Raw genomic sequence first — 14,540 nt, forward strand, 5'->3', positions numbered from 1 at the left:
GAGGCACAGGGAGAGCAGGGAATTAGAACTAAGGCACGGAGAGATAAGGTGATCTGCCAGGGGTCGAGCACACAGCAATGAACAGAGCCGGGGATTAGAACTGAGTCACAGGGAGAGCAGGGAATTAGAACTGAGGCACGGAGAGATAAGGTGATCTGCCAGGGGTCGAGCACACAGCAATGAACACAGCCGGGGATTAGAACTGAATCACAGGGAGAGCAGGGAATTAGAACTAAGGCACGGAGAGATAAGGTGATCTGCCAGGGGTCGAGCACATAGCAATGAACAGAGCCGGGGATTAGAACTGAATCACAGGGAGAGCAGGGAATTAGAACTAAGGCACGGAGAGATAAGGTGATCTGCCAGCAAGGGACAGAGCCGGGGATTAGAACTGAGGCACAGCAAGGGACAGAGCCGGGGCTTAGAACTGAGGCACAGGGAGATAAAGTGACTTGCCTGAGATCACCCACAAAGTCAGTGACACAGCCGGGGATCAGCTTTCCATCCTGGCACTGAAAGCTCTCACCTCTAGGCCAGCAGCATATTTAAATCTAGGTGAGCTGGGATATTGGGGGGGGGGGGGGGGGGGGGGCGAGGGTGTAAAAAGAAAATAAAATTGAGGTTTAGCACACACATTTTAAACAATGAGTTCAGGGCTGGATTTACATCTCATGTCTCCCCAAGCACAGGATCTTCGGTGCCTCCCCCGGGCCAATCGCTGGCAGGAGGGAGCGAGCAGAGGATCGCAGCAGGCCGGGAGGAGGGATGACCGTGGCATAGGCATCCGTAAACTCATGCTTGCTGGGCCTAAGGGGAAATCTGGCACCGAATGAATTGCTGTCAGTGATGCAGAGTAAGACCGCGTAACCAGATTCCTCTACAAGTTAGCTAAGTTTACATGTACGTGTGCACGAAGCAAAACAAGTGAATATCAACTCTCTACCTCTGTGGAATACAAGAGATGAAAAACGCTTGCCTGGCCAAGGATCGGATGGTATTTACTGTAAAGAGCCAGGGCGCGCCTTCCTTTGGAAAGAAGAAAACGCCACGGATAACAAGAATCTTCCCCAGCAAGCATTTAGCCGCATCGGTGAGCATACAGTGCCAAATGAAATATTTCCCCAGAGCTGCAATGTCCCCCGCCCAAAGAGCTTACAGGACATGCTTTGAGTACGTGAAAACTAATGAAGACATAGGGAATGTAAAGCTGAGGATGCATATGAACCTGAACCGATCCCCCCTCAGCCGTCTCTTCTCCAAGCTGAACAGCCCTAACCTCTTTGGTCTTTCCTCATAGGGGAGCTGTTCCATTCCCTTTATCATTTTGGTCACCCTTCTCTGTACCTTCTCCATTGCAATTATATCTTTTTTGAGATGCAGCAACCAGAATTGTACACAGTATTCAAGGTGCGGTCTCACCATGGAGCGATACAGAGGCATTATGACATTTTCTGTTTTATTCACCATTCCCTTCCTAATAATTCCCAACATTCTGTTTGCTTTTTTGACTGCCGCAGCACACTGCACCGACGATTTAAATGTGTTATCCACTATGACACCTAGATCTCTTTCTTGGGTTGTAGCACCTAATATGGAACCCAACATTGTGTAATTATAGCATGGGTTATTTTTCCCTATATGCATCACCTTGCACTTATCCACATTAAATTTCAGCTGGCATTTGGATGCCCAATTTTCCAGTCTCACAAGGTCTTCCTGCAATTTATCACAATCTGCTTGTGATTTAACTACTCTGAACAATTTTGTGTCATCTGCAAATTTGATTATCTCACTCGTCGTATTTCTTTCCAGATCATTTATAAATATATTGAAAAGTAAGGGTCCCCAATACAGATCCCTGAGGCACTCCACTGTCCACTCCCTTCCACTGAGAAAATTGTCCATTTAATCCTACTCTCTGTTTCCTGTCTTTTAGCCAGTTTGCAATCCACGAAAGGACATCGCCACCTATCCCATGACTTTTTACTTTTCCTAGAAGCCTCTCATGAGGAACTTTGTCAAACGCCTTCTGAAAATCCAAGTATACTACATCTACCAGTTCACCTTTATCCACATGTTTATTAACTCCTTCAAAAAGGTGAAGCAGATTTGTGAGGCAAGACTTGCCCTGGGTAAAGCCATGCTGACTTTGTTCCATTAAACCATGTCTTTCTATATGTTCTGTGATTTTGATGTTTAGAACACTTTCCACTATGTTTCCTGGCACTGAAGTCAGGCTAACCGGTCTGTAGTTTCCTGGATCGCCCCTGGAGCCCTTTTTAAATATTGGGGTTACATTTGCTATCCTCCAGTCTTCAGGTACAATGGATGATTTTAATGATAAGTTACAAATTTTTATTAATAGGCCTGAAATTTCATTTTTTAGTTCCTTCAGAACTCTGGGGTGTATACCATCTGGTCCAAGTGATTTACTACTCTTCAGTTTGTCAATCAGGCCTACCACATCCTTTCTGCTTCGGATATATTTAAAAAAGTTTTTATTGTGAGTTTTTGCCTCTACGGTCAACTTCTTTTCAAATTCTCTCTTAGCCTGTCTTATCAATGCCTTACATTTAACTTGCCAATATTTATGCTTTATCCTATTTTCTTCTGTTGGATCCTTCTTCCAATTTTTGAATGAAGATCTTTTGGCTAAAATAGCTTCTTTCACCTCCCCTTTTAACCATTCATGCTGACTTTCTGATTTATGCTGGGGCCTATCTCTCTTCTCTGGCATCTTCAGCCACCAGTGGGTTAGGCTCCACTGGTGGCCACCGGGCCTCTCTCTCTCTCTTTCTCTGTCCACATCTTCAGCTGCCAGCAGGATGGCTCTACTGACAGCCACTGGGTCTCTCTCTGTCTGCACCTTCAGCCACCAGCACACCTTAGATCAGGGGTGAGCAAACTGAACTGCAGTCCCCCTTCATCCACGCAAGTTTGTTGCTTTTATGATTCCCTAGGTTCTGCTCTGCCAACCTGCTCCAGGGGAAGGGGGAACCAGAAGTGATCCATGCTGCCAGCTTCCTCCAGGGCTTAAGAAAAAGAAAACAAAATTAAACCCTGGCCAAGAGTGAGGCTGGGGAGAGCCTGGCCCAAAGCAGCACAGCCCCAAATGGAATCCTGCACTCCCACATGGAGCCAGTGCAGTCAGAGCTAGACTGGTGCAAGAGTATTAGGCAACTTAAACAAACCTTACAGCCTTGCACACACATATCCCCAGCCCCAATCTCTCCAAACACAGTTAAGGTATGCATTTATATTATGGTTTTACATGAAAATGGACAAAAATATCACAACATGTATATTATATTTATATGCACTGCTGTGGTACCAACCAGAAAACGCTGCAAAAAAAAAAAAAAGTCAACAACATTTGGAACTCATATTATATTAGGCCTATTGTAATATCTGTTAGGTGTAGGTTTGGCACTCAGAAAACCATAAGTTAACTAAATTACAAAATAGTAAACCTCCCATAGGAAAACATCACTAACTTCCAGCGCTCAAACAGTAACAACCCTATTTATGAAAAGGCAACACTGCAAAACCAAAAATACCAATACCCCTCTTATTAGGAAACTAGAACAAGCCAGGCTGCTATAGATACCTACAAAGAAACTACACACTAACAAAATATTTAGTCCCATTTCCAACCTCCCGTTTATAGCAAAAGTCATGGAAAAATTAGTAAACACACAATTATCTAATTACATTGAGAATCACCAAATTCTATCCCCTAATCAATATGGATTTCGCAAAGCATTAAGCACGGAAACGCTACTACTCTCTCTTACAGACTTCCTCCTAGCTGGCATCGATAAAGGTCACACTTACCTTCTAATCCTTCTTGACTTTTCGGCGGCATTCAATATGGTCAACCATCACATCCTACTACACCAGCTGGCAAACATCGGAGTTACAGGCACAGCACTGACCTGGTTTAAAACCTTTCTGGAGAACAGAGGATACAAGGTCAAAATTCATACCAAAGAATCTCACTACCATCCATCCTCGCTAGGGGTTCCACAGGGCTCTTCCCTTTCACCCACCCTTTTTAATGTTTACCTGCTCCCACTCTGCCAACTCCTAATAAAACTAAACCTGAAACACTTCCTATTCGCAGACGATGTTCAGATCGTGATCCCTGTAAAAGAATCCATTACAAAAACATTAGAATTCTGGGACAGCTGCCTAATTGAGATCAAACACCTCCTCAACAGTCTAAACTTAATTCTCAATGCTTCAAAAACGGAATTTCTCCTTATAGCCCCGGAAAGCAATAACATCTCCTCAAACCCTCCAGCCAACCTTCAAACCTCTCACGTAAGAGACCTAGGAGTTATCATCAACAACCGTCTCAACCTAAAACCATTCATCAACCAAACGACCAAGGATTGCTTTCACAACTTACATATCCTTAAAAGAATTAGGCCACTCTTCCACTCCCAGGACTTCAGAACAATTCTACAAGCAATAATCTTTTCCAAGTTAGATTATTGTAATTCTATTCTACTAGGTCTCCCTGCTTCCCATACCAAACCCCTACAGATGGTGCAGAATACAGCCGCCAGAATTCTGACTAACTCCAGGAGATTTGACCACATCGCCCCAATCCTTAAAGCCCTTCATTGGTTACCTATCCACTACAGAATTATGTACAAGTCCATCACCACCATTTACAAAGTCATCCATCAACACACCCCGCTAAACTTACAAATTCCTTTCAAAAAACACACCTCCGCCAGACCCATTAGGGAGTGTTATAAAGAATCACTACATGTTCCACACGCAAAAACCTTTCAACATAAATCCCTCAAAGACAGAGCGCTCTCAACAGCAGGACCACTTTTATGGAACTCCATCCCAGCTGAACTGCGTCAGGAACCGTGCCTACCGACTTTCAGGAAAAGGCTGAAAACCTGGTTTTTTAAAAAAGCCAAGCCAGACATAGATTGATCCCTGCTACCGTCATCACAAACACATTGTTATCAATGGGTTTAAATAGTAACCATTCACCAACACCAACACTCTGTCATAAACCTCATTCACGATTTCATTTCTACCACATTGGAATTAATTTTGCATCTCTGTAAATAATCGCTGTAAATAATTTGCTGTCAATTAATCTCTCTTTTCTTCTTCTTCCTCTGCTCCCAGTTGTGTACTTCCCTGTTTTATTGTAACTGCAATTCCTTTAATCATGCACCAGTTATAGTTGCTTGAGTTCTCTGTATTTTGCACACCCTGTTAAATGTAAACCGGTTTGATGTGACTCCTGTCTTGAAAGCCGGTATAGAAAAATAGTAAGTAAATAAATAAATAAATAAATAAATAAATAAATAAAAATACATCACCTCAGTCACACATGCAGAACACAGGCAGACCCTCATCAAATGCAGAATAAACAGACCATAAAGAATAAAAAGAAATGTGCAGACAAAAACTAAACTGCAAAATGCAACATGCCGGACTCTGTATGCAGTGCAACACTAGAAAAACAAACATTATATTTGCTCATAAAACATCGAACAATAAAAACTAAGAAATATAAAACATAATAGTAAAACCAAATCAATAAATATAGTAAATGCTAATAAAAAACATAATTTTTGTATTTCCCAAATACCAATATAATATTGAAAAAGAGTACATACATCAATTAATACTCAATAATTAAAACTAAGGATTAAAAAAATATCTTGCTTTCCATACATGGGAACCTTTGATTTACAGTCATCATGAGAATGTCATGGATTAATAAGGTATAAAAACACATACACAAGCTGCCGCTCCAACACACACACACACACATAAGCTGCCACTCTCACACAAAAGCAAGCTGCCTCACACACACACACACACATGCAAGCTGTCTCACACACAAGCTGCCTCTCACACATACACATACACACACACACAAGCTGCCTCAAACTCACACACACACAAGCTGCCTCTCTCATACACACACACACACACAGCTGCCTCTCTCTCACACATATATACACACACAAGCTGCCTCTCAAACTCACACACACACAAGCTGCCTCTCTCATACACACACACACACACAGCTGCCTCTCTCTCACACATATATACACACACAAGCTGCCTCTCAAACTCACACACACACACAAGCGGTCTCTCATACACACACATCCAAGCTGCCCCTCTCTCTCTCTCATACACACACACACACACACACATACTCAAACACACACACAGAAGCTGCCTCTTTCTTTCTCAACCTTCTCTGGTAAGATATAAATTATTTACTTTCGAAACAATATGGGAAGCAATTGAATCTTTAAGGGCTTCGGTTACCACACAACTTAAACCCCTGGTTGAGAAAATGAATAAAAATGAAAGCAGAATAATATCTCTGGAAGCTTCTAATCTGACTCTTGCACAAAATATGGATGTCATTAAGGGGGTCATTTTCCAAAGCGATCGCACGCGAAAAGTTCCTTTTCGTGTGCGATCACTAAATTGGGGCGGAGTCCGCACCGGAAGGCGAGGAGTCGGGGCGGACTCCACGATGAGTTCGCTGACGGCGAAAAGGTAAGGGCACTTTTCGCTGTCACTAGCGCGCCCAATAGCACCACCTTTTATGATGGCGCTATTGGGCGTGAAAGCCGGCAGCGGTCGCACTGCGGAGGTGCGACCGCTGCCGGCTTTCACAGGCCCGCCCCCCGTTACCGCAGGCCTAAATTAGAAATTCAAGGAGTAAAAACTACTCAGGAACTTTTGGTAAAAGAAAATCAGTCTGCAGAATAAACTGGAAAATTTGGACAATGCGTCTCGTGGGAAAAATCTACGATTTATTAATTTTCCTAAACTACCACATATCTTTCTGCAAAAGATATGTTGAAAAATATTTAATGGATATATTAAAGGTTCCAGAGCCAGCAGTTCCTCCTATATCTAAACCCTATTATTTACCTCCCTTTAAAAAAAAAAAAAGACTAGAAAGACCCGTCGGTTCTCAAGTGATGGCGCTCTTGATTCCATCGGCTATGGATATTTCGCAATTGTTGGAAACATTAGTCTCTGCCCCTACTGAAGCAGCCACTATGGTGGTTTCATTTGTCCTTCGACCTGACCGGGACTGGGTGCTACGTTTATACTTTAAACATCGATTAGAATCTTTTTTTTCCATCTGAGCGTCCGGGTTTATCCGGACGTATCTAGACAAAGCCAGAAGAAAAGGAAGCAGGTTTTACTGATGAGCCCTAGAGTCTTACAGACAGGAGTTCATTTTTACTCAAATTTCCTTGCAAATGTCTCTTAAAATTCAAAGGTCTCTCATATGGTTTTTATCTTCCTTCTCAATTGTCTTAGTTTCCTCGTGATAAAGTGACTCCGCAATCTGCGGGGAGGGTAGGTCTTTCTCGTTCTGGCTCTCCTCAACAGTCTGTTTGAGCGTTCTCAATGAAATGATCTCCGTAGGTTTACACTGGGTTTTTTTTTCTTGTCTTAAAATCCTTTCCTTGCATTGTGTTAAGGGATCCTCCTTTGGGGACTTTTGGAATTGTAAGAATTATTGCTCATTTCCTGTTGGTGGTGTGTCAATGCCTTCTTTTCCTTCACCATGCAAGATATTTTCTTGTAATATAATGAAATCTGTATAAATAAAAAAATTAAAAAAAAAAGTTGAGGGCTACAAGCCAGTGTTCAAATCTCAGTACTGCTCCTTGTGACCTTGGGCAAGCCATCAGCTTAGACTGCAAGCCCTCTGGGGACAGTAGCTGACTGGAATCTGACAAACAGAATACAAATAATAACGGCTGGGAGAGCAGACCAGTTGGAAGCCCTAACCCAGCTAAGGGGAGCAGACTGTGTACGTTTTGTGGCTGTACTGCTGAAGAAAGCATATTGCATGAACTGTCTGCAAGAAAAGCACATCTGGTTGCGAGACGTTTTGTGTCCAGCTGCTTCTGTTCCTGGCTTGTCTCTAGAGCCAGGCCATTGGCTCTGTTTCAGCAACCAAAATGATGAAGGGGATGGAAGGATTCCCCTTGAGCAAAGACTACAGAGGTTAGGACTCTTCAGCTTGGAGAAGAGATGGCTGAGGGGAGATAGAATAGAGGTCTTTAAAATAATAAGTGGAATGGAACAAGTACATCTTAATTAGTTGTTACTCTTTTGAAAAGTACAAAAACCAATGAAGTTACCAGGTAATACATTTACACTAATAAGAGAAAATATTTTTACTCAATGCACAATTAAGCTCTGGAATTTGTTGCCACAGGACATAGTGAAAGCTATTAGAAGCTGTGTTTAAAAAAAGGTTTAGACAAGTTCCTGGAGTAAAAGTTCATAAACCATTATTAAGATGGAGTTGCAGAAATCCTCTGTTTATTCTTGGGATAAGCAGCTTGGAATCTGTCTACCCCTTGGGATCCTGCCAGGTACTTGTGACCTGACTTGGCCCCTGTTGGAAACAGGACACTGAGCTTGATGGACCCTTGGTCTGACTCAGTTTGGCAAATCGTATGTTCTTATGTCCCTGGTGAGACCTCACGTGGAAAATTGTGCACAATTCTGGAGACCACACTTTCAAAAGGATAGAAACAGGATGGAGTCGGTCCAGAGATGGCTACTAAAATGGTCAGTGGTCTTCCTTCTAAAGCACATGGGGATAGACTTAAAGATCTAAACATGTACACCCTAGAGGAAAGGGGAGATAGGGGAGCTTTGATAGAGACATTCAAATATCTCAAAGATTTCCAATGGATGGATGCACGTGGGACCCTGGGGTCACTAATTCACTAGATTTCTTTATGCACATCGGGGTAGATTTTATAAATCTGCGCCCGCGTGTACTTTTGTTCGCACACCAGGCGCAAACAAGAGTACGCGGGATTTTAATAGATATGTGTGTAGCCGCGCGTATCCATTAAAATCCAGGGTCGGCGCGCGCAAGACTGCCCAAAATCGGCAGCCTGCACGTGCCGAGCCACACAGCCTGCCTCCGTTCCCTCCGAGGCCGCTCCGAAATCGGAGCGGCCTCGGAGGGAACTTTCCTTCCACCCCCCCGCACCTTCCCCTCCCTTCCCCTACCTAACCCCTCCCTACCTTTGTTGTACAAGTTACGCCTGCCTGAAGCAGGTGTAACTTGCGCGCCGGGCCGGCCACCAGCGCACGATCCCCAGGCCCGGGAGCCGTTTCAGAGGCCTCGGCCACGTCCCAGAAACGCCCCCGGGCCGGAACCACACCTGCGGCCCCGCCTCCAAATGACGCGCCGTCGCGACACACCCCTCGACACGCCCCCCCCCAGGAAAGCCCCGGGACTTACGCGCGTTCCAGGGCTTGCGCGCGCCGCCGAACCTACTCAACATAGGCTCGGCGCGCGCAGTGGGTACATCGGCCAGGCTTTCGGGGGGTACGCGCGTATCTTATGTGCGTACCCCTTTGAAAATCTGGCCCTTAGGGTTTATATTTTTCAGAGCCTCCCTCAGACGCCCTCCTCCCACGTTGAGTCTGGCTTGGTCAGCACTGACCCACTGCAGCAGTGCGGTTTTGATGCGTGAGAGGATGAGGGTAGATGTGGTCCCCAATTTCAGGTTACAAAGAGAGTAAAGACTGTACCCTTGACAGCCTCCTCACGCAGCTGGGAGGGAGTGTTCTGGAAGAGATTTTTTTTTGATACCTGTGCTTGCCCTGGAGGGAAGTCACTCCTGCCTTGATAAGGGGGGGGGGAGGGGGGCCTGCCTGTCCCTGCTGCACAGAAACGGAAAGGTAGCAGTGCCCTGAAAAGGAAGAATAATTTTTTTTTAAGAAAAGAAGTCTCTTCCAGTTTTTTTAGGAGCCAGATTTTAACCACCATTCCTGCCCACCCGAGGAAGGAGAGATTGTTTGGATTTTGATTGGAGGAGATCTTTGCCCTGCTAAGAAACTGTTTTCCAACCTCGGGATTCAGCATTTCCTAACAAAAAGGACACAGACCCAGTCCTGAGAAAAGGCACTTTTGGCACTGTTGCTTTTGTATGAAGATTGTCCGAAAATGTATTTTTGCAAATCAGGCATTACCGTATTCTTTGGTTGCAATAAGCATTATTTTGAACGCCCCCCACCCCCTTCAAGCATCCAGCCTGTTTCTTCTAAGTCAAGGGAGACCTCAAGCAGGACATCTGAGCGTGAGTACAAAGAAGTCTGTGCTTCAGGACGAGTGGGACCTGGTCCCCGCCCCCGTGAGCCTAGGGTGCCAGAGCTTTACCTGCCTCCCTGCCGGAAGAACCCCCGACGCTCCGGTGGCCTGCCGTAAATTGTGGACCGTGTCTGAGAGTTCCGGGAGAGACTGTGGCCCTGGGGACGGTTGTGAGCCCCTGCATTCCGGAGGTCCCCAAGGGGGTGGGGGGTTATACGAGATCGAGCTACCTCGCGGCGGAGGTGGTGGAGATGAAGGCAGCATCTGAATTCAAGGAAGCGTGGGACAAGCATAGGGGTTCTCTGAGGAGGTGGTCGGGATTGTAGAAATGGGCAGACTCTAGAAAGGCCGTGAGGTCTTTTTATGCCATTACGTTTCTCAGAAACGGCCAGGCCCAAAAGCCAAAAAAAATTAAAGCTTAAACTGACCTTGAAAGAGGTTTCGGAAGAGGATGACTCCTTTGTATAAATCAGACAAGGTGAAAAAAAAAAAAAAAAAGCTGCTGCCTAACAGGAAGAGCCTGTTGGGTGAGAGAAAGGAGCCTCACCGTCTTGCAAAACCTGAACTTCCCAATCTCAACAGCTTTCCTCTCCTTAGGCATTTATTGTCAAAGTGGGTCATCTGCCCGATAGTCCTGTTCTGCATTCTGACTCTGAAAAGTACGGATTTTTGTGTGTATTTTTCTGTTTTGTTTTTTTTAAATACAAGACCCTTTGTTCTCTGGAATTTGTTTTATGTACCCTATACTGAAAAGCTTGGGGAAGGTGACACAGAGAAGTTCACCTGTTCTCTCCCAGCAATGCAAAAAAAAGAGATCTGCCAAGTCTTTGTTACAGGTTTTCTATTTTGTTGCGAATGGTGTTTGAGTGAGGGAGAAACTCCCTGCCTCCAAGGTGAGCAGACTCACCACACCAGGCTCTGATACTGGGAATGATGCGTGAGTGAGGGAGAAGCTCCCTGCCTCCGAGATGGGCAGACTCACCACACCGGGCTCTGATACTGGGAATGGTGCGTGAGTGAGAGAGAAGCTCCCTGCCTCCGAGATGGGCAGACTCACCACACCGGGCTCTGATACTGGGAATGGTGCGTGAGTGAGAGAGAAGCTCCCTGCCTCCGAGATGGGCAGACTCACCACACCGGGCTCTGATACTGGGAATGGTGCGTGAGTGAGAGAGAAGCTCCCTGCCTCCGAGATGGGCAGACTCACCACACCGGGCTCTGATACTGGGAATGGTGCGTGAGTGAGAGAGAAGCTCCCTGCCTCCGAGATGGGCAGACTCACCACACCGGGCTCTGATACTGGGAATGGTGCGTGAGTGAGAGAGAAGCTCCCTGCCTCCAAGATGGGCAGACTCACCACACCGGGCTCTGATACTGGGAATGGTGCGTGAGTGAGAGAGAAGCTCCCTGCCTCCGAGATGGGCAGACTCACCACACCGGGCTCTGATACTGGGAATGGTGCGTGAGTGAGAGAGAAGCTCCCTGCCTCCGAGATGGGCAGACTCACCACACCGGGCTCTGATACTGGGAATGGTGCGTGAGTGAGAGAGAAGCTCCCTGCCTCCGAGATGGGCAGACTCACCACACCGGGCTCTGATACTGGGAATGGTGCGTGAGTGAGAGAGAAGCTCCCTGCCTCCGAGATGGGCAGACTCACCACACCGGGCTCTGATACTGGGAATGGTGCGTGAGTAAGAGAGAAGCTCCCTGCCTCCGAGATGGGCAGACTCACCACACTGGGCTCTGATACTGGGAATGGTGCGTGAGTGAGAGAGAAGCTCCCTGCCTCCAAGGTGTGCAAACTCACCGCCCTGGGCTCTGATAGATCATTGACTTTATTATTACTAGGAACCTTAATTTTCAGTTTTTATTTTATTTGGCCTGGGAATGTCTCAGTGTCTATTACAACAAGGACAAAAAAGATATTTATCTGGGAAAACGACTCGGGGTTGTTTTTTTTTTTCCCTGCTGCTTTTATCCTTTTTTATTTTAGTCGTAATAAACATTGATAAATTCCCAGGACAATTAAAATAAAACCTGAAAACGAAGGTCCCTGATTATTACTAAGCTTCTTAATAAGGGGTAGAACAAATCCTATTATTTAGTAATCCAGGCTGCGTAGGGCACTTTGTTTCCTTGAGTTAGTGATCCTCTAACAGAGTCCTTTGTTTGTACAGTAAGAAATAATTTCTAAGAGGCAGATGCATATTAAGGAATGCAATCTAGTTTCAAGTGCTTGGTATTATCGATTTATAGACGCTTGCACCGAGTCTGCTACTTTTTGCTAGATCCATGGGGTTTTTGTAACTTCGTTTCTAAGAGGTTCGTATTCAAAGGGCTTTAACTTTTCAAGTCAACCGGAGAAACCCTTCCTCCTGCTTCCTAGCTAAAATTTTATCTGGACAAATTATTCCCCTTACAAAATTTACCTTAAGGTAAAAAAAACCCCAAAACACTGGGGCAAGGTGCGTTCCAGGGGCTGTGCCCCAGTTTCATTTTGTCTGGGCAGATCTGATATTCAGCGCTGCCAGGAGAAAGACACCCAAGCTTTCTGTAGTCAGGACAAAATGCTGTCCTAAAAATGAACGGGATAACTTTAACAGGCTGAATTCAGCGGTACTTTTACCTGGATAGAGGCCCAGATAAAGTCAATTGGATAAAGCTATCCGGCTCAGCAGATCTTTGAATATCGACCTCTGAAGTCATTGCTCCCCTCAGGAGCTGGGGCAATGGTAAGAAGAAATATATTTATATTTGGAACTTAAATTTAGACATAGCAGAACTACACATCCCTATAGTTAGTTGCAGTGACCTAGCCAGAACTTATTTTTTGGGTGGGCCCAAGGTTAACACGGGTGGGCTGTAGGCATACAGGTCTGAATCCTACCAGTTGTGCTCTTATTGATAAATAATGACTTAGCAGGCACCCTACAATGGCTTTCTAAATAGGCTACAACAGCCTTTATGCTTTATGAATGGAACTTTTTAGAATATTTTAACTTGATTATTGCAAGCACTTACCAACATTAAAAATTCCTTACTAATCTGTATTAATTAATTTTACATTTATTGCAGTTTATAAATACACAAGAATATCAGGTAAAAAGCAAAGAACACAAACATCAGATCCAATCAAATTTTGTAATAAAACAAATATCAATGTATTCTTTCATGAATCCTCTTTCCAGAAAGGCAGAGATCATCATATACTCAATTAAATAGAAATAATCATAAGAGCAGGTGCAGAGCAATACTATGACAGTTCACATTGCAACCCAACATGAAAAATCTATATTCAAATTCTGTTGTCACCTCAGCAAAAATAAAAGCCTGCCTCCACTGCTAAACATTTTGTGACGTAACACAAATCCCTGCAATAATAAAAACAAAGGCGCCTAGAATCTTGGTTTGCCATGCAATCACAGTACTGACTCTCAGGACTCAAATAAGTACAACCTTATGAAAAAGCAGCAATGCAAATACTACACCAGGCCCTACTAGGGTAACAGAGCAAGCCAGACTGCTACAAGCCCCTACAGAGAAACTACTCGCTAGCAGCAATACTGCACCTCAGTCACACACCGGCAGAACACAGACCGACCCTTACCTAATACAGAAATAAGGGATTATAATTTAGAAATAGAAACATGCAAAGAAAATCAAAATGAAAGCCTGAGAACATGTAATTCTAAAGAGCAAAATACAAAAATTTAAGATATGCACATACCCAAATATGGCATATTCCAATTGCTTTAAATCAAAAAAAATATATTGTTTACCTAATCAGTTGGTCCTGGTCTCTTTTTTCCACTTTCCCCTTGTTAGTCTTTTTAATTTTTTCTTCAGGGTCACTCTTCTGTTTCTTCTCTCTCCTATCTTCTTCCCTTCCTTTCTCACAGTCATACACAGGCTCATGCATTCTCCCAAAGACTCCCTTACACACACAAGCTCTCACTCTCACATGTTCTGCCACAGACCCTAGCTCAGACTCTCACTCACACACCCAGGCTTCCATTCTCACACACACAAAACACCCAGGCTCCCATTCTTACACAGACAAACATCACAGGCTGCCATTCTTACCCACACAAAAAGCCCAGGCTGCCATTCTTACCCACACACCCAGGCTCCCATTCTCATACACACACACACACACTCACACACACACAAAAACCCAGGTTCCCATTTTTACCCTCACATACACACACCCAGGCTACTATTCTCACACACACATACACACAAGCTCCCATTCTTACACACACACACACACATACACAAACGCTCCCATTCTCACAATCAAATACACAGGCTCTCATTCACACACATACACACTAGATACCATTCTCAGACATACACATTCACACAAGCTCCCATTCTCACATACAAACACCCA

This window comes from Rhinatrema bivittatum, chromosome 16 (assembly GCF_901001135.1).
Source record: "Rhinatrema bivittatum chromosome 16, aRhiBiv1.1, whole genome shotgun sequence".
Classification (NCBI taxonomy): domain Eukaryota; kingdom Metazoa; phylum Chordata; class Amphibia; order Gymnophiona; family Rhinatrematidae; genus Rhinatrema; species Rhinatrema bivittatum.